Here is a 24,486-nt window from a genome sequence, read left to right on the forward strand (position 1 = left end):
TATTATGTCCCATAGTTGCCCCTGTACACAGTATTATGCCCCATAGTGGCCCCTGTACACAGTATTATCCCCCATAGTGGCCCCTGCACACAGTAATATGCCCCATAGTTACCTCTGCACACAGTATTATGTCCCATATTGGCCCCTGCACACAGTATTATCCCCCATAGTGGCCCCTGCACACAGTATTATCCCCCATAGTGGTCCCTGTACACAGTATTATTCCCCATAGTGACCTCTGCACACAGTATTATCCCCCATAGTGGCCCCTGCACACAGTATTATCCCCCATAGTGGTCCCTGTACACAGTATTATTCCCCATAGTGACCTCTGCACACAGTATTATGTCCCATAGTGGCCCCTGCACACAGTATTATGTCCCATAGTGGCCCCTGCACACAGTATTATCCCCCATAGTGGCCCCTGCACACAGTATTATCCCCCATAGTGGTCCCTGTACACAGTATTATTCCCCATAGTGACCTCTGCACACAGTATTATGTCCCATAGTGGCCCCTGCACACAGTATTATCCTCCATAGTGGCCCCTGCACACAGTATTATCCCCCATAGTGGCCCCTGCACACAGTATTATCCCCCATAGTGGTCCCTGTACACAGTATTATTCCCCATAGTGACCTCTGCACACAGTATTATGTCCCATAGTGGCCCCTGCACACAGTATTATCCTCCATAGTGGCCCCTGCACACAGTATTATCCCCCATAGTGGCCCCTGCACACAGTATTATCCCCCATAGTGGTCCCTGTACACAGTATTATGCCCCATAGTGACCTCTGCATACAGTATTATGTCCCATAGTGGCCCCTGACCACAGTATTATTCCCCATAGTGGCCCCAGCACACAGTATTATCCCCCATAGTGGCCCCTGCACACAGTATTATCCCCCATAGTGGTCCCTGTACACAGTATTATGCCCCATAGTGACCTCTGCATACAGTATTATGTCCCATAGTGGCCCCTGACCACAGTATTATTCCCCATAGTGGCCCCAGCACACAGTATTATTCCACATAGTGGCCCCTGTACACAATATTATTCCCCATAGTGGACCTTGTATTCAGTATTCTGCTCCATAGTGGCCCCTGCACACAGTATTATGCCCCATAGTTACCTCTGAACACCGTATTATGTCCCATAAAGGCCCCTGCAACAGTATTATCCTCCATAGTGGCCCCTGAACACAGTATTATGTCCCATAGTGACCCCTGCACACAGTATTATGCCCCATAGTGACCTCTGCACACAGTATTATGTCCCATAGTGGCCCCTGTACACAATATTATTCCCCATAGTGGACCTTGTACTCCGTATTCTGCCCCATAGTGGCCCCTGCACACAGTATTATGCCCCATAGTGACCTCTGCACACAGTATTATGTCCCATAGTGGCCCCTGCACACAGTATTATCCTCCATAGTGGCCCCTGCACACAGTATTATCCCCCATAGTGGCCCCTGCACACAGTATTATTCCACATAGTGGCCCCTGCACACAGTATAATGCTCCATAGTGACCTCTGCATACAGTATTATGTCTCATAGTGGCCCCTGTACACAGTATTATGCCCCATAGTGACCTCTGCATACAGTATTATGTCCCATAGTGGCCCCTGACCACAGTATTATTCCCCATAATGGCCCCTGCACATAGTATTATGTCCCATAGTGACCCCTTTACACAGTCCCCAGATTATAATAATTTTAAAATAAAATAATATTTTCAGACCCCAAATTATAATAATCAGAAACCCAGGGAGGATACAAACATGAAAAACGCTGTTACTTTCCTCTCCTGGGCTCCAGCACACTCCTGCCTGATGTCAGCCATCTTCAATGATGGAAGAGACATCACTTGAGCTGGGGCTTGCATCGCAATGTATAAGTATGCCCCGAGTAGGCCCAAAGCCTTCTGGAGCCAGAAGAAGTGAGTAACAGTGTTTTTTATGCTCCCTCATCTCTCCTGGGCCTCCAATCATTACCTGAGGCCGGGCCCTGTGGCAGTTGCTACCATTGCTACCCCGGTAGTTACGCCCCTGCTACAAGCTCAGTCCCCTTTACTTATATCAAACGTACTTGAGATTCAAGATATGACCCCTGGTGTCTACTATATTCGGTGGCTTTTGATGACTCAGTCTTCAGTCTTCTTTGAGGTAATATGTTGTGTGTAGAAGAGAGGACACGCAATGTTATTGTCCCCATCACAGAGACTGACCCCCATAACATTTAGGACAGGATTTATGTGTGATGTACTCTTGGTATATGGCACCTCCCATAGTCCCCAATCCTGCCACCATGTACACTTGGATCAGCAGCTGAATCTAGTTCTGTATTACTTAGTGGCGGCGACCACTCTCATCATAGCTAGTATGTAAAGACAGATCCAAATAAAAGACAAAAAACACCATGTAGTTTGTTTTTTCTTTTTTTTTTTTTTATTGAGAAGCAACATTGTAATAAAGTCATTACTGGACTTTTAACATAGAATAAATGGGTCACTGACTAAGAGGTCAGGCCAGTGGATACCATGGAGCTCGCTGCATTCTGACCATGTCCTGAGATGAAAGCCATCTGACCCCAAAGGATCCAGAGGAAGGCGAAACGAACTTCCTGGAGCGTTATACCTCAGGGGGGCAAAAAATTCCTTCCTGACCCCACGAGTGGCGATCGGATATCTCCCTGGATCCAAACTGTCCGGCTGCATACTGCTTTATATTTGTATATTTTTATTTGTTCTGGAGATCTGACCCTGTAAGGAAAGAAAGAGACATCGGCGGCGTTACGAGCACTCCCATTGAAGTGAACGGGAAGTGTTCGGCAGCCCTGCCGTAACGCCGGCGTGTACGGCTGTGATACACGCCCGGCGTTACTCTGTGTGAATGAGCCCTTAGGCTGCTCTTTACTTAGTTGGGAGAAATTTCCAGCAGCAGAAAGATTTTACACTGCTCTCTCTGCGATGGTCAACCCGCAAACTAAACCCAACTTAGGGCTTGTTCACATCTGCGCCCGGGGTCTCCGTTATGCAGGTTTCTGTTTCCTGCACGAAACTGGGCAGGAGACAGAAACCTGCAGTCATGTTTCAAACTCATTCATTTGAATGGGTTTGAAAAGTGTCCGGGTGTGAGCGACGGTGAGCGTTTTATGCTCTCCGCGGCAAAACCGATTTTTTTTTTTTTCACCGGACATAAAGTCGAACATGCAGGACTTTGTGTTTAAATAAAACAGTTTCGCCACAGAGTGCATGAAAAGCTCACCGGCACTCACAGCCGGACACTGTCTGACAGGTTTCCGTCTTCTGCTGGCAGAAGATGGAAACCTGATAATGGAGACCGAACGCTGGTGTGAACCCAGCGGCAACTAAACTTGCCAACTTTTTGTATATGTCAGATGCAGTATTAGGCTCATGTCATTTTAACGGATCCTTTTTTTAATAAAAAAAAAAAAAAACTGATGCAAACTGATGTCAATTCATTCATCAAAAAACTGACCCATTAACAGATGTGCATCAGTTTTTTATGTTTACCTCTGCCACCCCCACATGTGCTTCATCTAATACTATCAGGGGCAGCACATGGGGGTGCAATCATTAGGCTAGCACACTTTGGGGGTGCAATGAATCGCTAATGGCTGCCCCCCTTGTCAATAGCGTAACTAGGTATGACGGCGCCCCTTGGAGAACTTTTAACATGCCCCCCCTTCCTCCCGAAGACCCTGACCAATCAATCCTCACCTTACCCCGCATTCCTACACGCACTATTATGCCCCATAGTGGCCCCTGCACACAGTATTATGTCCCATAGTGGCCCCTGCACACAGTATTGTGGCCCTGTACACATTATTATGCCCCATAGTAGCCCCTGTACACAGGGTCGGACTGGCCCTCCGGGGAACTGGGGAATCCCCCGTTAGGCCCCGAGCCTTGACTGACAGTGCTCATTTCCTCAATGTAGAAGCACTGGTCAGGGACCCGATCGGGATGTCAGGGGCTGGTTCGGGCCCCTGTCCAGTGCATTTGCATTGATAAACTGAGCACTGCTAGTGGCAGGGGCCCGATCGGTAAGCTCGGGGCTGTAATGAATGAAGAAGCACGGCTGCCCTATTAATATAGTATACCCCTGGCAGGAGGCCCCTCTGTGTAAGTGTTGGGGCCCTGGGAAACTGCCGGCAGCCGTGCTTCTTTATTCATAAATGGGAAGCACGCCAGGGGCAGCAGCTATCCCTGCAATCTTAGGACGCGCTCTCTCTGCAAGCCCGCACTTTCCCCCCTCCCCCTCCTCTTCAGAGTGAGTCATCGCTTACATCGGCCCGTGTGGGGACAGAGGAGTCTGCTGCTGCTTCACAAATGTGAGTATATTTTTTTCTTTTTTTTTGGTAAAATGTAATATTTAATATGTATATGTGTACATTTGTTTAACCCTAAGTCTTATGGTGTCTATCATACACCACTACCATACACATATCATTATGATATGTGTATGATAGTACTTAAGGGTTAAAGCATGTGTCTTGTATACTGTGTGAGGACTGTTGTATACAGGTATGTGTGTATATATAAAGTATGCTATAATAATGTGTGAGTGTATGTATATATGTGAGTATATATAGTATATATGGTATATGAATGTATATAAATGTGTATATGCTATGCTAATTTTATGTACGGGTGTGTGTGTATATATGAATGTATATGTGTGTGTAGGGGCACTATGTCACAGAATTATGTCACTATGGCACATAACACTGTGTGCAGGGGCCACTATGGGGGATAATACTGTGTGCAGGGGCCACGATGGAGGATAATACTGTGTGCAGGAGCCTTGATGGGACATAATACAGTGTGCAGAGGTAACTATGGGGCATAATACTGTGTACAGGGGCCGCTATGGGGAATAATACTGGGTGCAGAGGTAACTATGGGGCATAATACTGTGTACAGGGGCCACTATGGGGAATAATACTGGGTGCAGAGGTAACTATGGGGCATAATACTGTGTACAGGGGCCACTATGCGATATAATACTGTGTACAGGGGTCACTATAGGGCATTATACTGTGTGCAGGGGTCACTATAGGGCATAATACTCTGTGCAGGGGTCACTATGGAGCATAATACTGTGTGCAGGGGCCACTATGGGGTATAATACTGTGTATAAAGGCCACTATGGGGAATAATACTGTGTGCAGGGGTCACTATGGGGAATAATACTGTGGTCACGGGCCACTATGGGACATAATACTGTGTGCAGGGGCCACTATGGGGGATAATACTGTGTACAGGGGCCACTATGGGGCATAATACTGTGTGCAGGGACCACTATGGTAAATATTACTGTGTACAGGGGCCACTATGGGGCATAATACTGTGTAGAGGGGCCACTATGGGACATAATACTGTGTACAGGGGCCACTATGAGGAATAATACTGTGTACAGGGGCCACTATGGGACATAATACTGTGTGCTGGGGCCACTATGAGGAATAATACTGTGTAGAGGGGCCACTATGGGGAATAATACTGTGTACAGGGCCCACTATGGCAGTGCCGCACCTCCCGTGAGGCGACCTGAAGCGAGCGCTTCAGGCGGCATTATACCAGGGCCTCAGGGAGGGCGGCATTTTTGCTAACCTAAGCCAGTCCGGGACAAGCTGTTCTGGACTGGCTTATCACCGAGCGGTGGTTTGGGGAGGCCACTGGAGCAGCGCTGCTCCAGCAGCCTCCCCTCACGCTCAGGCAGAGAGCAGGCAGTCTCCGGGCCTACTCTCTGCCGGCGAACGGGGCTAAGCCCCGCCCCCTTCACTCGGCCACACCCCCGATCCGCTCGGTCATGCCCCCGATCCGCCACCTCCTCCCGGGGGGGGGGGGGCTTTCTGCAGTTAGCCTCGGGCGGCGAAAGGAGCAGGCTCACCCCTGCACTATGGCATATATTAATGTGTGCAGAGGTCACTATGGGGCATTATACTGTGTGCAGGGGTCACTTTGGAGCATAAAACTGTGTGCAGGGGCCACTATTGGGAATGATACTGTGTACAGGGGCCACTATGGGACATAATACTGTGTGCAGGGGCCACTATGGGACATAATACTGTGTGCAGAGGTCACTATGGGGCATAATACTGTGTGCAGAGGTCACTATGGGGCATAATACTGTGTGCAGGGGCCATTATGGGGAATAATACTGAGTACAAGGGCCACTGTGGGTCATAATAATGTGTGCAGGGGCCACTATGGGTCATAATACTGTGTGCAGGGGCCACTATGGGGAATAATACTGTGTACAGGAGCCACTATGGGGCATAATACTGTGTACAGGGTTTACTATGGGACATAATACTGTGTGCAGGGGCCACTATGGGGCATAATACTGTGTGCAGGGTGCACTATGGGGCATAATACTGTGCACAGGGGTTACTATGGGACATAATACTGTGTGCAGGGGCCACTATGGGGCATAATACTGTGTGCAGGGGCCACTATGGGACATAATACTGTGTGCAGGGGCCACTATGGGGCATAATTCTGTGTACAGGGGCCACTATGGGGCATAATACTGTGTGCAGGGCCCACTATGGGATATAATACTGTGTGCTGGGGCCACTATGAGGAATAATACTGTGTAGAGGGGTCACTATAGGGAATAATACTGTGTACAGGGCCCACTATGGGTCATAATATTGTGTGCAGGGTCCACTATGGGGAATAATACTGTGTACAGGGGCCACTATGGGGGATAATACTGTGTGCAGGGGCCACTATGGAGGATAAAACTGTGCAGGGGCCTTTATGGGACATAATACGGTGTGCAGAGGTAACTATGGGACATAATCCTATGTACAGGGGCCACTATTGGGCATAAAACTGTGTACAGGGGTTACTATGGGACATAATACTGTGTGCAGGGGCCACTATGTGGAATAATACTGTGTGCAGGGGTCACTATGTGGAATTATACTGTGTGCAGGGGCCACTATGGGGGATAATACTGTGTGCAGGGGCCGCTATGGGGGATAATACTGTGTGCAGGGGCCACTATGGAGGATAATACTGTGTACAGGGGCCACTATGGGACATAATACTGTGTAAAGGGGCCACTATGGGACATAATACTGTGTGCAAGGGCCAATATGGGGCATAATACTGTGTACAGGGGCCACTATGGGGGGATAATTCTGTGTACAGGGGCCACTATGGGGCATAATACTGTGTGCAGGGGCCACTATGGGACACAATACTGTGTAGAGGGGCCACTATGGGACATAATACTGTGTAAAGGGGCCACTATGAGGAATAATACTGCGTAGAGGGTCCACTATGGGGAATAATACTGTGTACAGGTGTCACTATGGGACATAATTCTGTGTGCTGTGGCCACTTTGAGGAATAATACTGTGTGCAGGGGTCACTATGTGGAATTATACTGTGTGCTGGGGCCACTATGGGGAATAATACTGTGTGCAGGGGCCACTATGGGGGATAATACTGTGTGCAGGGGCCTTTATGGGACATAATACGGTGTGCAGAGGTAACTATGGGACATAATCCTATGTACAGGGGCCACTATGGGGCATAATACTGTGTACAGGGGTTACTATGGGACATAATACTGTGTGCAGGGGCCACGATGGGGCATAATACTGTGTGCAGAGGCCACCATGGGACATAGTACTGTGTGCAAGGGCCAATATGGGGCATAATACTGTGCACATGGGCCACTATGGGGCATAATACTGTGTGCAGGGGCCACTATGGGGGATAATTCTGTGTACAGGGGCCACTATGGGAAATATTACTGTGTACAGGGCCCACTATGGCAAATAATACTGTGTGCAGAGGTCACTATGGGGAATTATACTGTGTAGAGGGGTCACTATAGGGAATAATACTGTGTACAGGGCCCACTATGGGTCATAATATTGTGTGCAGGGTCCACTATGGGGCAGAATACTGAGTACAAGGTCCACTATGGGGAATAATACTGTGTACAGGGGCCACTATGGGGGATAATACTGTGTGCAGGGGCCACTATGGAGGATAAAACTGTGCAGGGGCCTTTATGGGACATAATACGGTGTGCAGAGGTAACTATGGGACATAATCCTATGTACAGGGGCCACTATGGGGCATAAAACTGTGTACAGGGGTTACTATGGGACATAATACTAAGTGCAGGGGCCACTATGGGGCATAATACTGTGTGCAGAGGCCACTATGGGACATAGTACTGTGTGCAAGGGCCAATATGGGGCATAATACTGTGTACAGGGGCCACTATGGGGCATAATACTGTGTGCAGGGGCCAATATGGGGCATAATACTGTGTACAGGGGCCACTATGGGGCATAATACTGTGTGCAGGGGCCACTATGGGGGATAAATCTGTGTACAGGGGCCACTATGGGGCATAATACTGTGTACAGGGGCCACTATGGGGGATAATACTGTGTGCAGGGGCCACTATGGGACATAATATTGTGTGCAGGGGCCACTATGGGGCACAATACTGAGTACAAGGTCCACTATGGGACATAATACTGTGTATAGGGGCCACTATGGGGAATAATACTGTGTAGAGGGTCCACTACGGGGGATAATTCTGTGTACAGGGGCCACAATACTGTGTGCAGGGGCCACTATGGGACACAATACTGTGTACAGGGGCCACTATGGGAAATATTACTGTGTACAGGGCCCACTATGGGAAATGATACTTTTTTTTTTTTTTTTTTTTTTAATGTAGATTGTGAGCCCCACATAGAGCTCACAATGTACATTTTTTCCCTATCAGTATGTCTTTTTTTTTTGTAATATGGGATGGAAATCCATGCAAACACGGTGAGAACATACAAACTCCTTGCAGATGGTTTTCTGCCCTTGGCAGGATTTGAACACGAGGACTTCAGCGCTGCAAGGCTGCAGTGCTAACCACTGAGCCACCGTGTGGCCCCGGGAAATAATACTGTGTGCAGAGGTCACTATGGGGAATTATACTGTGTGTAGGGGTCAATATGGGGCATAATACTGTGTGCAGGGGTCACTATGGAGCATAATACTGTGTGCAGGGGCCACTATGAGGAATAATACTGTGTACAGGGGCCACTATGGGGTATAATACTGTGTACAAGGGCCACTATGGGTCATAATATTGTGTGCAGGGGCCACTAAGGGGAATAATACTGTGTACAGGGACCACTATGGGGCATAATACTGTGTACAGGGGCCACTATGGGTCATAATATTGTGTGCAGGGGCCACTATGGGGCACAATACTGAGTACAAGGTCCACTATGGGACATAATACTGTGTATAGGGGCCACTATGGGGAATAATACTGTGTGCAGGGGCCACTATGGGGAATAATACTGTGGTCACGGGCCACTATGGGACATAATACTGTATGCAGAGGTCATTATGGGGCATAATACTGTGTGCAGGGGCCACTATGGGGAATAATACTGTGTACAGGGGCCACTATGGGGTATAATATTGTGTGCAGGGGCCACTATGGGGCACAATACTGAGTACAAGGTCCACTATGGGACATAATACTGTGTATAGGGGCCACTATGGGGAATAATACTGTGGTCACGGGTCACTATGGGAAATAATACTGTATGCAGAGGTCACTATGGGGCATAATACTGTGTACAGGGGCCACTATGGGACATAATACTGTGTGATAGGGCCAACATGGGGCATAATACTGTGTACAGGGGCCACTATTGGGCATAATACTGTGTGCAGGGGCCACTATGGGGGATAATACTGTGTACAGGGGCCACTATGGGGCATAATACTGTGTGCACTGACGACTATGGGACATATTACTGTGTACAGGGGCCACTATGGGGCATAATACTGTGTACAGGGGCCACTATGGGACATAATACTGTGTGCAAGGGCCAATATGGGGTATAGTACTGTGTAGAGGGGCCACTATGGGACATAATACTGTATGCAGAGGTCACTATGGGGGATAATACTGTGTGCAGGGGCCACTATGGAGGATAATACTGTGTGCAGGGGCCTTTATGGGACATAATACGGTGTGCAGAGGTAACTATGGGACATAATCCTATGTACAGGGGCCACTATGGGGTATAATACTGTGTACAGGGGTCACTATAGGGCATTATACTGTGTGCAGGGGTCACTATAGGGCATAATACTCTGTGCAGGGGTCACTATGGAGCATAATACTGTGTGCAGGGGCCACTATGGGGTATAATACTGTGTACAAGGGCCACTATGGGTCATAATATTGTGTGCAGGGGCCACTAAGGGGAACAATACTGTGTACAGGGGCCACTATGGGGCATAATACTGTGTACAGGGGCCACTATGGGTCATAATATTGTGTGCAGGGGCCACTATGGGGCACAATACTGAGTACAAGGTCCACTATGGGACATAATACTGTGTATAGGGGTCACTATGGGGAATAATATCTTGAGAAACTTAGCGTGAGATCTGGTAGTCCAACTCATGATTTCTTCAAATCTATAGATTTGGAAGGATTTTTCAAGCCAGTGCCTAATTGGTGGTATGTCTTGTTGCAGCCAATATAGGGGTATCAAAGATTTCGCAGCTTCCAATAAAATCATAACTAGGTCTTGCGAGGGGAAATTTATATGGTCAGGTGGTAAGGATAAGAGGACCAGTTCTGGTGTTAAGCGAGGACACGAACCTACTATACCTTTAATATGTTTCTCAATCTGCAACCAATATGTATTAATCTTCTCACACGACCACCAGATATGAAGGTGCGTACCTGGTGAGGTACCACACCGCCAACACAAATCATCATCCGACAGTTTCTGTCTATGCAGCCATACTGGAGACCTATGCCATCTTGATATTATCTTAAAATGAGTTTCTTGAAGTCGCACACATGGCAGTGGGCCTAATGAGTTGGAGAGTATAAGCTTGGTGTCAGCTTCATCAAAAGTCCTATCTAATTCGTCTTCCCAAGCGACCAGATACTTAGGTTTCTCAAACGTTGGTGAATGTGTCAGGAATTTCCTACACTGGGATATTGATAAGGACGTCGAGTCTTTCTGGGTTAAAGCAGATTCGAAGGGAGTCAATTTCCTACAAGGTTCGAAGCTAGACAACAATTTTAGTAAGGAAGATCTAATTTGAGCGTGATGTAAAAAATTGAGAGGGGTATCAGGAAGCAAGAGTTGCAATGCTGAGATTGCCAGGGGTTTACCTTCACTATACATATCTGCAACAATGAAATCTGCTAACTTGCTCCAAATGCCAAGCTCCCTACCATCAAAGTGTGGTAGTAGTTGCGGAATGAGACATGCCGGCATAACCGGCGAGACCGTTGGGGACAACATATCATGAGCTCCCCTCCAAGTCAAGAGAATCCCAGAGAGCAACGGGTCTCGCGACATTGGGTGTGAGATAGCAGATCTTGGAAGCCAGAGAAGCTGATCTAAGTCTGGGCCAAAATGTAAGGTCATTAGCATAGGTAGCATTTGAGTCTTCTTAGATGATATGTAACTACACCATCGAGACAACTGGACAGCATTATAATATGATTCAACATCAGGGAGGCCCAAACCCCCCTCCGACCTTCTTTTAGCCAAAGTTTGGTAAGCTATCCTAGGGCGCTTACCTTTCCACAAGAAGGATGAAAAAGTACGCCTAACATTAGTAAAGAAGGAAGAGGGCAATGCAATTGGCAACATCTGGAATAAATATGTTATTTTTGGCAGAATATACGTTTGTAGCAAATTTTTCCTGCCTAGCCAGGAAAGGTATGGCAAATCATATTTGAATAATAGTTGTTTGACAGAGTGCAGCAGAGGTTCGTAATTCAGGCCATATATCCTATCTAAATTAGACGGGAGTTGTATCCCAAGGTATTTCAGAGAAGTATCTTTCCAAGAGAATGGGAGAGACTTTTGCAGGCATTGTTGGAGATCCATTGGAACTGAAACATTCAAAATTTCTGATTTGCCTGCATTAATTTTGTAATTTGAAATTATACTAAATTCGGCTATCAGATCCATTAATGATGGTAGTCCTTTTTCTGGGTTCGTAAGTAAGAACAGTACGTCATCTGCAAACGCTACTGAATTTAGGACAGACGAATTAATTGGGAAACCGTTTATGTCAGGGTGTTGTCTCACTTTCTGTAATAATGTCTCCAACACCAAGACAAAAAGGGTGGGAGATAGTGGGCAGCCCTGCCTCGTACCATTGGAAATTTTAAAGTAATCGGAAAGTACTCCATTAATTTTAAGTCTAGCCGTTGGATAGGAATAAAGCGTCAGAATAGCTTTTATGAAGTTTAGTGGGACACCAAATGCAGACAATGCAGCAGCCATAAAACCCCAATCTACCCTGTCGAATGCTTTTTCAGCATCTATCCCCAGGAATAACAGGGGGATCGAATCTCTCCTAGCTACCGAGATCGTGTGCAGGAGCTTAATAGTATTTTCCTTGCCCTCTCTCCCCTTCACAAAACCCACCTGCTCCTCGTGAAGGAGAGAGGGGAGCAAGGGACTCAGTCGTCTGGCCAAGATCTTGGCCCAGATCTTTAAATCTGTGTTTAACAGTGAAATCGGCCTATAGCTGCTGCATGCTTTTGGATCTTTATTCTCTTTATATATGAGCGTAATGTGCGCTTCCTGTGTTTGGGAGTGCATGGCCTGACCCTGCAACAGAGAATTGCAAAATCTAGTCAGAAATGGGAGTAAGATAGATTCAAAAGAAAGGTAATATAAAAGTGGCAACCCATCAGGTCCAGGGCTTTTGTTTTTGGCGAAGCTCCTTAGTACCAAGGATACTTCCTCAGAAGTAATCGGAGCAAGTAATGATTTTTGCTGGTGGTCAGAAATTTTAGGGAGTTGGAGGGAAGATAGGAATTCAGAAGTAAGCTGATGTTTGTGTTGAACTTCTAGAGGAGTATCAGATGCGGACAAATTATATAAATCCTCATAAAACTTATGGAAGGCTTTGGCAATCTGGATAGTATCCGAAGAAATTGATCCATCTTGAGTGGTTATAGAGGAGATGTGTGAGGACGATCTCTCCTTCTTTAACATTGCCGTCATTAGTTTGCCACCTTTATTGCCATGGGCATATAATTTAGTCTTTGAATAAAGGAGGCTTTTAGCAGCAGAAAAATTCAAAAGTGATTTGAGTTTCTCTCTCAATGTGGTAAGTTTAAGAAGATCAGTTCTGAGTCGGTGTAGCTTATGGACACGATCAAGAGCTGATATCTGAGCCAAAAGAGAATCAATATCTTTTTGGCGCGACTTCTTAAGGGCTGAGGCTTTAGAGATAAATAAACCTCTTATAAAAGGTTTATGTGCTTCCCACAGAGTAGAAGTAGAAACATCTTCAGTGTCATTAATAAGAAAAAAGGAGGAAAGTTGCTCCGCAAAAAACTCCTTAGTAGCAGAATCGTCTAATATGGACTCATTGAGTCTCCAAGACCACTGGGGCCTAACCATATGTGTCAGTGTAAATGTTGTGGTAACCGGTGCGTGATCTGAAATATCCACATTGCCAATAACCGAACCAAGTATATGCGGAAGAAGGGTCTTAGATGCCATAAGGTAGTCTAGCCTCTGATAAGTATCATGGGGAACAGCATAAAAGGTATAGTCTTTGGAGGCGGGATGCGCAGTCCTCCACGTATCAACTAAATGAACCGATTCCAGTTCGGACAACATTTTCCTCAATCCTTTTTGCGCTATAGCAGATTTACCAGTGGAAGCATCCAACAATGGGTTCAAAGTAGCGTTAAAGTCCCCTCCCAAAATAATTTCTCCCTCAGCAAATAAGGATAATGTATTTAGGGTGACGGTTAGCCATCCGACCTGGTATTGGTTAGGGGAGTATATTGAAGCCAACGTAATTGGTTTGGAAGCTAAAAAGCCTTTGATAAAAACATACCTCCCTTCATCATCATGAAGTTGCTGTTTTACCACCAATGGCACATTTTTCTTAACTGCAATGGCTACACCTTTTGAGGAAGATTTAGGGTGGCAAGAGTAGAACCATTGAGTATAGCCTCCCTTAGGAAAGGAAGGAATCCTAGACGCCTTATAGTGCGTCTCTTGAAGCAGTAAAACATCCGCTTTAAGTTTCTTAGCTAAAGCCAAAACACTATGACGTTTATTAGGAGAATTCAATCCCTTAACATTGAAGGTAGTCACTGTAAGGGTAGCTGCAGAAGTCCAATCATCACGTTCGGAAAGTCCGAGAGTGTGGGACATGACTAAGAGGATCTATAGAGCACTCACACTATAATGGGATAGATGCAAGAAGCTACCAACAATCCTACACTGAATATCAACAAAAGAATACCAAAAACAAAAACAACAAAACAAAACAAAACAAAAAAAAAAAAAAGGGGGGGGTTGGGGGTTTGGGGGGGGGGAATGAAGCAGGACAGGAATGCAAGAATCTGGGAAGGAAATAAAGAATAACTAGATACGAAAGTCCAAGGGACCTTATAGCTTAGTTTAGTACTGGTTTTTAGCTGTGTTACAGTATCGTCTGCTGTCGCAGACTTAGAAACTGTCTAATACCACAGGACAACTGGTCAAACAGTTGTAAATCACGGGGGAGGATTAATTCGACTGATCGGACACAGGCTTGGGAAAGCCGTCTACAGAAAAATTCTAAGAATTGACACCATGAATTATGAATACAAAAAAGGATGGGGTGGGGAGAAGAGATGTGGAGAGGGTACCCGGAGAAAAGCCTCATATTATCTTCATATAAAGCTTATAAAGCATATATAAACTCTGAGAGTTAGGGATACCTCGTAACCTAAACGAAATATTAGACATAAATACTAATAAAATCGAACATAGAAAAGCCGACAGGCAATAAGGAGAATTCTGAAAAGTACATGTCAGCTTAGCGTCACTATAGAAAGCATGGCGGTAGGAGACAAGGATAGTACAAGAGACGACCAAATCAATGATCACATAAAAGGAGTTGAAAAACATAAGCTGGGAATGACAACTAAAGCAAACTCAGTCAACAAGACAACAGAAATTAGAAACAAATGCTCTTCGTCCAGCAATCTGACGTAGAAAGCTGAGGGTTCATAGCAGAGTAATGCAAAATAACAGTATCTTCATTGAGAAGAGCAAAAATCAGGAATACAACATCCGAAAGTGAAAATATTCGTCAAAGGTAGCAAATCTACCACTCTAGATCTTCTGTTTAAGCATCGCCTTCTTCGCTCTCGGAGAGCGACATCTGGTAAAATCAGTGAGAGATGGTACAACAGGTAAGTCCGGTAACATCGCAGTGGATTCGGAGGGCATCCAAGATGGGATATCCAGGGGCTCCATGGCCAAGGCCGACCACATAAAAGCCAAATCTTTAGGTGTATGTATTGTAACTCTTTTTCCAGCCACAGTCGCTGCCAAACCAAATGGGTAGAGCCAGGCATATTGTATTCGGCGGGATCTTAATTCTTCAAGCAAGGGGCGTAGCAACCGCCTCTTGGCAAGAATCGACGGTGCTATGTCCTGATATATGAATATTTCCGCCTCACCAACTGTAATATGCGTGCGAGACCTGGCTGCTGCCAGTATCGCTGATGTATCCAAAAAAGATAGCAGACCGCATATAATGTCCCTTGGTGGGTCATTTGGCCTCGGTTTCGGCCTTAGGGCTCTATGAATTCTTTCCACTACCACAAGTTTAGCTCTATCTTCCCCCAGCAGCTCTCCAAAAAGATCGGTAGCCATTTTAGGAAGATCATCTGGTAATACAGTTTCAGGCAGTCCTTTAATCCGTATATTACGGCGCCTGCTCCTATTCTCTTGGTCCTCAATTAATGTGAGAGACCTATCTATTAGCTCTCTGTGCTGTGAGAGATGTTCAGTGGCTGATTCAGTAAAACTCTGTACCGCCGAGTGTCCTTCCTCTAGCGACTGTACCTTGCCCCCCATAGCCTTAAGTTCAGTTTCAATGTCTGACAGTTTAGAAAAAATAGGGCTCATTGCTTTAGATAAGGCTTTTTGCAGATAAGCCCGAGTGATTTGAGTGAGACTTTTATCAGGTTTGTCCCCCTCCGCCACACTATCTACCTCAGAGTCTTCCTCCATCTCTGTTTCGCGCCGTTCTTCCGGCGCCATCTTGAGGGCCCGATACGGGGATAGAGACGGCTTCTTCTTCAGAAAACGCTGCATGTCTCCCTGGACAGTGGTGTTTCGCGGGGTACCCGGTAAGTCCACGGACCTCTCCCTGTTCGGTTTCACCATGGTGAGTAGTTATAGCAGGCTAAAGACAGCTTCTCCCAGCCTAATATGACAGAGCACTAGCAACTAGCGTCCATCCATGCACGCGGTCAGGCTCCGCCCCTCCTTTGGGGGATAATATTGTGTGCAGGGGCCACTATGGGGTATAATATTGTGTGCACGGGCCACTATGGGGCACAATACTGAGTACAAGGTCCACTATGGGACATAATACTGTGTATAGGGGCCACTATGGGGAATAATACTGTGTGCAGGGGTCACTATGGGGAATAATACTGTGGTCACGGGCCACTATGGGACATAATACTGTGTGCAGGGGCCACTATGGGGGATAATACTGTGTACAGGGGCCACTATGGGGCATAATACTGTGTGCAGGGACCACTATGGTAAATATTACTGTGTAGAGGGGCCACTATGGGACATAATACTGTGTACAGGGGCCACTATGAGGAATAATACTGTGTACAGGGCCCACTATGGGACATAATACTGTGTGCTGGGGCCACTATGAGGAATAATACTGTGTAGAGGGGCCACTATGGGGAATAATACTGTGTACAGGGCCCACTATTGCAGTGCCGCACCTCCCGTGAGGCGACCTGAAGCGAGCGCTTCAGGCGGCATTATACCAGGGCCTCAGGGAGGGCGGCATTTTTGCTAACCTAAGCCAGTCCGGGACAAGCTGTTCTGGACTGGCTTATCACCGAGCGGTGGTTTGGGGAGGCCACTGGAGCAGCGCTGCTCCAGCAGCCTCCCCTCACGCTCAGGCAGAGAGCAGGCAGTCTCCGGGCCTATTCTCTGCCGGCGAACGGGGCTAAGCCCCGCCCCCTTCACTCGGCCACACCCCCGATCCGCTCGGTCATGCCCCCGATCCGCCCCCTCCTCCCGGGGGGGGGGGGGGGGGGCTTTCTGCAGTTAGCCTCGGGCGGCGAAAGGAGCAGGCTCACCCCTGCACTATGGCATATATTAATGTGTGCAGAGGTCACTATGGGGCATTATACTGTGTGCAGGGGTCACTATGGAGCATAAAACTGTGTGCAGGGGCCACTATTGGGAATGATACTGTGTACAGGGGCCACTATGGGACATAATACTGTGTGCAGGGGCCACTATGGGACATAATACTGTGTGCAGAGGTCACTATGGGGCATAATACTGTGTGCAGGGGCCACTATGGGGAATAATACTGAGTACAAGGGCCACTGTGGGTCATAATAATGTGTGCAGGGGCCACTATGGGTCATAATACTGTGTGCAGGGGCCACTATGGGGAATAATACTGTGTACAGGGGCCACTATGGGGCATAATACTGTGTACAGGGTTTACTATGGGACATAATACTGTGTGCAGGGGCCACTATGGGGCATAATACTGTGTGCAGGGTGCACTATGGGGCATAATACTGTGCACAGGGGTTACTATGGGACATAATACTGTGTGCAGGGGCCACTATGGGGCATAATACTGTGTACAGGGGCCACTATGGGACATAATACTGTGTGCAGGGGCCACTATGGGGCATAATTCTGTGTACAGGGGCCACTATGGGGCATAATACTGTGTGCAGGGCCCACTATGGAATATAATACTGTGTGCTGGGGCCACTATGAGGAATAATACTGTGTAGAGGGGTCACTATAGGGAATAATACTGTGTGCAGGGCCCACTATGGAATATAATACTGTGTGCTGGGGCCACTATGAGGAATAATACTGTGTGCTGGGGCCACTATGAGGAATAATACTGTGTACAGGGCCCACTATGGGTCATAATATTGTGTGCAGGGTCCACTATGGGGCAGAATACTGAGTACAAGGTCCACTATGGGGAATAATACTGTGTACAGGGGCCACTATGGGGGATAATACTGTGTGCAGGGGCCACTATGGAGGATAAAACTGTGCAGGGGCCTTTATGGGACATAATACGGTGTGCAGAGGTAACTATGGGACATAATCCTATGTACAGGGGCCACTATTGGGCATAAAACTGTGTACAGGGGTTACTATGGGACATAATACTGTGTGCAGGGGCCAATATGGGGCATAATACTGTGTACAAGGGCCACTATGGGGCATAATACTGTATGCAGAGGTCACTATGGAGCATTATACTGTGTGCAGGGGCCACTATGTGGAATAATACTGTGTGCAGGGGTCACTATGTGGAATTATACTGTGTGCAGGGGCCACTATGGGGGATAATACTGTGTGCAGGAGCCACTATGGGGAATAATACTGTGTGCAGGGGCCACTATGGAGGATAATACTGTGTACAGGGGCCACTATGGGACATAATACTGTGTAAAGGGGCCACTATGGGACATAATACTGTGTGCAAGGGCCAATATGGGGCATAATACTGTGTACAGGGGCCACTATGGGGGATAATTCTGTGTACAGGGGCCACTATGGGGCATAATACTGTGTGCAGGGGCCACTATGGGACACAATACTGTGTATAGGGGCCATTATGGGGCATAATACTGTGTAGAGGGTCCACTATGGAGGATAATTCTGTGTACAGGGGCCACTATGGGGCATAATACTGTGTGCAGGGGTCACTATGGGACACAATACTGTGTAGAGGGGCCACTATGGGACATAATACTGTGTAAAGGGGCCCCTATGAGGAATAATACAGTATTATTCCCCATAGTGGACCCTCTGTCCACTATGGGGAATAATACTGTGTACAGGTGTCACTATGGGACATAATTCTGTGTGCTGGGGCCACTTTGAGGAATAATACTGTGTGCAGGGGTCACTATGTGGAATTATACTGTGTGCAGGGGCCACTATGGGGGATAATACTGTGTGCAGGGGCCACTATGGGGGATAATACTGTGTGCAGGGGCCTTTATGGGACATAATACGGTGTGCAGAGGTAACTATAGGACATAATCCTATGTACAGGGGCCACTATGGGGCATAATACTGTGTACAGGGGTTACTATGGGACATAATACTGTGTGCAGGGGCCACGATGGGGCATAATACTGTGTGCAGAGGCCACTATGGGACATAGTACTGTGTGCAAGGGCCAATATGGGGCATAATACTGTGCACATGGGCCACTATGGGGCATAATACTGTGTGCAGGGGCCACTATGGGGGATAATTCTGTGTACAGGGGCCACTATGGGAAATATTACTGTGTACAGGGCCCACTATGGCAAATAATACTGTGTGCAGAGGTCACTATGGGGAATTATACTGTGTGTAGGGGTCAATATGGGGCATAATACAGTGTGCAGGGGTCACTATGGAGCATAATACTGTGTGCAGGGGACACTATGGGGAATAATACTGTGTGCAGGGGTCACTATGGAGCATAATACTGTGTGCAGGGGACACTATGGGGAATAATACTGTGTGCAGGGGTCACTATTTGGAATTATACTGTGTGCAGGGGCCACTATGGGGGATAATACTGTGTGCAGGGGCCACTATGGGGGATAATACTGTGTGCAGGGGCCACTATGGAGGATAATACTGCGTGCATGGGCCTTTATGGGACACAATACGGTGTGCAGAGGTAACTATGGGACATAATCCTATGTACAGGGGCCACTATGGGGCATAAAACTGTGTACAGGGGTTACTATGGGACATAATACTAAGTGCAGGGGCCACTATGGGGCATAATACTGTGTGCAAAGGCCACTATGGGACATAGTACTGTGTGCAAGGGCCAATATGGGGCATAATACTGTGTACAGGGGCCACTATGGGGTATAATACTGTGCACAAGGGCCACTATGGGTCATAATATTGTGTGCAGGGGCCACTAAGGGGAATAATACTGTGTACAGGGACCACTATGGGGCATAATACTGTGTACAGGGGCCACTATGGGTCATAATATTGTGTGCAGGGGCCACTATGGGGCACAATACTGAGTACAAGGTCCACTATGGGACATAATACTGTGTATAGGGGCCACTATGGGGAATAATACTGTGTGCAGGGGCCACTATGGGGAATAATACTGTGGTCACGGGCCACTATGGGACATAATACTGTATGCAGAGGTCATTATGGGGCATAATACTGTGTGCAGGGGAAACTATGGGGAATAATACTGTGTACAGGGGCCACTATGGAGTATAATATTGTGTGCAGGGGCCACTATGGGGCACAATACTGAGTACAAGGTCCACTATGGGACATAATACTGTGTATAGTGGCCACTATGGGGAATAATACTGAGTGCAGGGGCCACTATGGGGAACAATACTGTGGTCACGGGTCACTATGGGAAATAATACTGTATGCAGAGGTCACTATGGGGCATAATACTGTGTACAGGGGCCACTATGGGGGATAATACTGTGTACAGGGGCCACTATGGGGCATAATACTGTGTGCACTGACCACTATGGGACATAATACTGTGTGCAAGGGCAAATATGGGGTATAGTACTGTGTAGAGGGGCCACTATGGGACATAATACTGTATGCAGAGGTCACTATGGGGGATAATACTGTGTGCAGGGGCCACTATGGAGGATAATACTGTGTTCAGGGGCCTTTATGGGACATAATACGGTGTGCAGAGGTAACTATGGGACATAATCCTATGTACAGGGGCCACTATGGGGCATAATACTGTGTACAGGAGTTACTATGGGACATAATACTGTGTGCAGGGGCCACGATGGGGCATAATACTGTGTGCAAAGGCCACTATGGGACATAGTACTGTGTGCAAGGGTCAATATGGGGCATAATACTGTGTACATGGGCCACTATGGGGCATATACTGTGTGCAGGGGCCACTATGGGGGATAATTCTGTGTACAGGGGCCACTATGGGAAATATTACTGTGTACAGGGCTCAGTATGGGAAATAATACTGTGTGCAGAGGTCACTATGGGGAATTATACTGTGTGTAGGGGTCAATATGGGGCATAATACTGTGTGCAGGGGTCACTATGGAGCATAATACTGTGTGCAGGGGCCACTATGGGGACTAATACTGTGTGCAGGGGTCACTATTTGGAATTATACTGTGTGCAGGGGCCACTATGGGACATAATACTGTGTGCAGGGGCCACTATGAAGGATAATACTGTGTGCAGGGGCCTTTATGGGACACAATACGGTGTGCAGAGGTAACTATGGGACATAATCCTATGTACAGGGGCTACTATGGGGCATAATACTGTGTACAGGGGTTACTATGGGACATAATACTGTGTGCAGGGGCCACTATGGGGCATAATACTGTGTGCAGAGGCCACTATGGGACATAGTACTGTGTGCAAGGGCCAATATGGGGCATAATACTGTGTACAGGGGCCACTATGGGGCATAATACTGTGTACAGGGGCCACTATGGGGCATAATACTGTGTGCAGGGGCCACTATGGGACATAATACTGTGTATAGGGGCCACTATGGGGCATAATACTGTGTACAGGGGCCACTATGGGACATAATACTGTGGTCACGGGCCACTATGGGACATAATACTGTATGCAGAGGTCATTATGGGGCATAATACTGTGTGCAGGGGCCACTATGGGGAATAATACTGTGTACAGGGGCCACTACGGGGAATAATACTGTATGCAGAGGTCACTATGCGGCATAATACTGTGTACAGGGGCCACTATGGGACATAATACTGTGTGAAAGGGCCAACATGGGGCATAATACTGTGTACAGGGGCCACTATTGGGCATAATACTGTGTGCAGGGGCCACTATGGGGGATAATACTGTGTACAGGAGCCACTATGGGGCATAATACTGTGTGCAGGGACCACTATGGGACATAATACTGTGTATAGGGGCCACTATGGGGCATAATACTGTGTACAGGGGCCACTATGGGACATAATACTGTGGTCACGGGCCACTATGGGACATAATACTGTATGCAGAGGTCATTATGGGGCATAATACTGTGTGCAGGGGCCACTATGGGGAATAATACTGTGTACAGGGGCCACTACGGGGAATAATACTGTATGCAGAGGTCACTATGCGGCATAATACTGTGTACAGGGGCCACTATGGGACATAATACTGTGTGAAAGGGCCAACATGGGGCATAATACTGTGTACAGGGGCCACTATTGGGCATAATACTGTGTGCAGGGGCCACTATGGGGGATAATACTGTGTACAGGAGCCACTATGGGGCATAATACTGTGTGCAGGGACCACTATGGGACATATTACTGTGTACAGGGGCCACTATGGGGCATAATACTGTGTACAGGGGCCACTATGGGACATAATATTGTGTGCAAGGGCCAATATGGGGAATAGTACTGTGTAGAGGGGCCACTATGGGACATAATACTGTGTACAGGGGCCACTGTGGGGAATAATACTGTGTACATGGGCCACTATGGGGAATAATACTATATGCAGGGGCCACTATGGGGAACAATACTGTGGTCAGGGGCCACAATGGGACAGAATACTGTATGCAGAGGTCACTATGGGGCCTAATACTGTGTACAGGGGCCACTATGGGACATAATACTGTATGCAGAGGTCACTATGGAGCATTATACTGTGTGCAGGGGCCACTATGTGGAATAATACTGTGTGCAGGGGTCATTATGGGACGTAATACTGTGTGCAGGGGCCACTATGGGGGATAATACTGTGTGCAGGGGCCACTATGGAGGATAGTACTGTGTGCAGGGGCCTTTATGGGACATAATACGGTGTACAGAGGTAACTATGGGGCATAATACTGTGTACAGGGGCCACTATGGGTCATAATATTGTGTGCAGGGGCCACTATGGGGCAGAATACTGAGTACAAGGTCCACTATGGGGAATAATACTATGTACAGGGGCCACTATGTGGAATAATACTGTGGTCAGGGGCCACTATGGGACATAATACTGTATGCAGAGGTCACTATGCGGCATAATACTGTGTACAGGGGCCACTATGGGACATAATACTGTGTGAAAGGGCCAACATGGGGCATAATACTGTGTACAGGGGCCACTATTGGGCATAATACTGTGTGCAGGGGCCACTATGGGGGATAATACTGTGTACAGGAGCCACTATGGGGCATAATACTGTGTGCAGGGACCACTATGGGACATATTACTGTGTACAGGGGCCACTATGGGGCATAATACTGTGTACAGGGGCCACTATGGGACATAATATTGTGTGCAAGGGCCAATATGGGGAATAGTACTGTGTAGAGGGGCCACTATGGGACATAATACTGTGTACAGGGGCCACTGTGGGGAATAATACTGTGTACATGGGCCACTATGGGGAATAATACTATATGCAGGGGCCACTATGGGGAACAATACTGTGGTCAGGGGCCACAATGGGACAGAATACTGTATGCAGAGGTCACTATGGGGCCTAATACTGTGTACAGGGGCCACTATGGGACATAATACTGTATGCAGAGGTCACTATGGAGCATTATACTGTGTGCAGGGGCCACTATGTGGAATAATACTGTGTGCAGGGGTCATTATGGGACGTAATACTGTGTGCAGGGGCCACTATGGGGGATAATACTGTGTGCAGGGGCCACTATGGAGGATAGTACTGTGTGCAGGGGCCTTTATGGGACATAATACGGTGTACAGAGGTAACTATGGGACATAATACTGTGTATAGGGGCCACTACGGGGAATAATACTGTATGCAGAGGTCACTATGCGGCATAATACTGTGTACAGGGGCCACTATGGGACATAATACTGTGTGAAAGGGCCAACATGGGGCATAATACTGTGTACAGGGGCCACTATTGGGCATAATACTGTGTGCAGGGGCCACTATGGGGGATAATACTGTGTACAGGAGCCACTATGGGGCATAATACTGTGTGCAGGGACCACTATGGGACATATTACTGTGTACAGGGGCCACTATGGGGCATAATACTGTGTACAGGGGCCACTATGGGACATAATATTGTGTGCAAGGGCCAATATGGGGAATAGTACTGTGTAGAGGGGCCACTATGGGACATAATACTGTGTACAGGGGCCACTGTGGGGAATAATACTGTGTACATGGGCCACTATGGGGAATAATACTATATGCAGGGGCCACTATGGGGAACAATACTGTGGTCAGGGGCCACAATGGGACAGAATACTGTATGCAGAGGTCACTATGGGGCCTAATACTGTGTACAGGGGCCACTATGGGACATAATACTGTATGCAGAGGTCACTATGGAGCATTATACTGTGTGCAGGGGCCA

The sequence above is a fragment of the Leptodactylus fuscus genome, chromosome 10 (genome assembly GCF_031893055.1).
Source record: "Leptodactylus fuscus isolate aLepFus1 chromosome 10, aLepFus1.hap2, whole genome shotgun sequence".
NCBI classification, from domain to species: Eukaryota; Metazoa; Chordata; class Amphibia; order Anura; family Leptodactylidae; genus Leptodactylus; species Leptodactylus fuscus.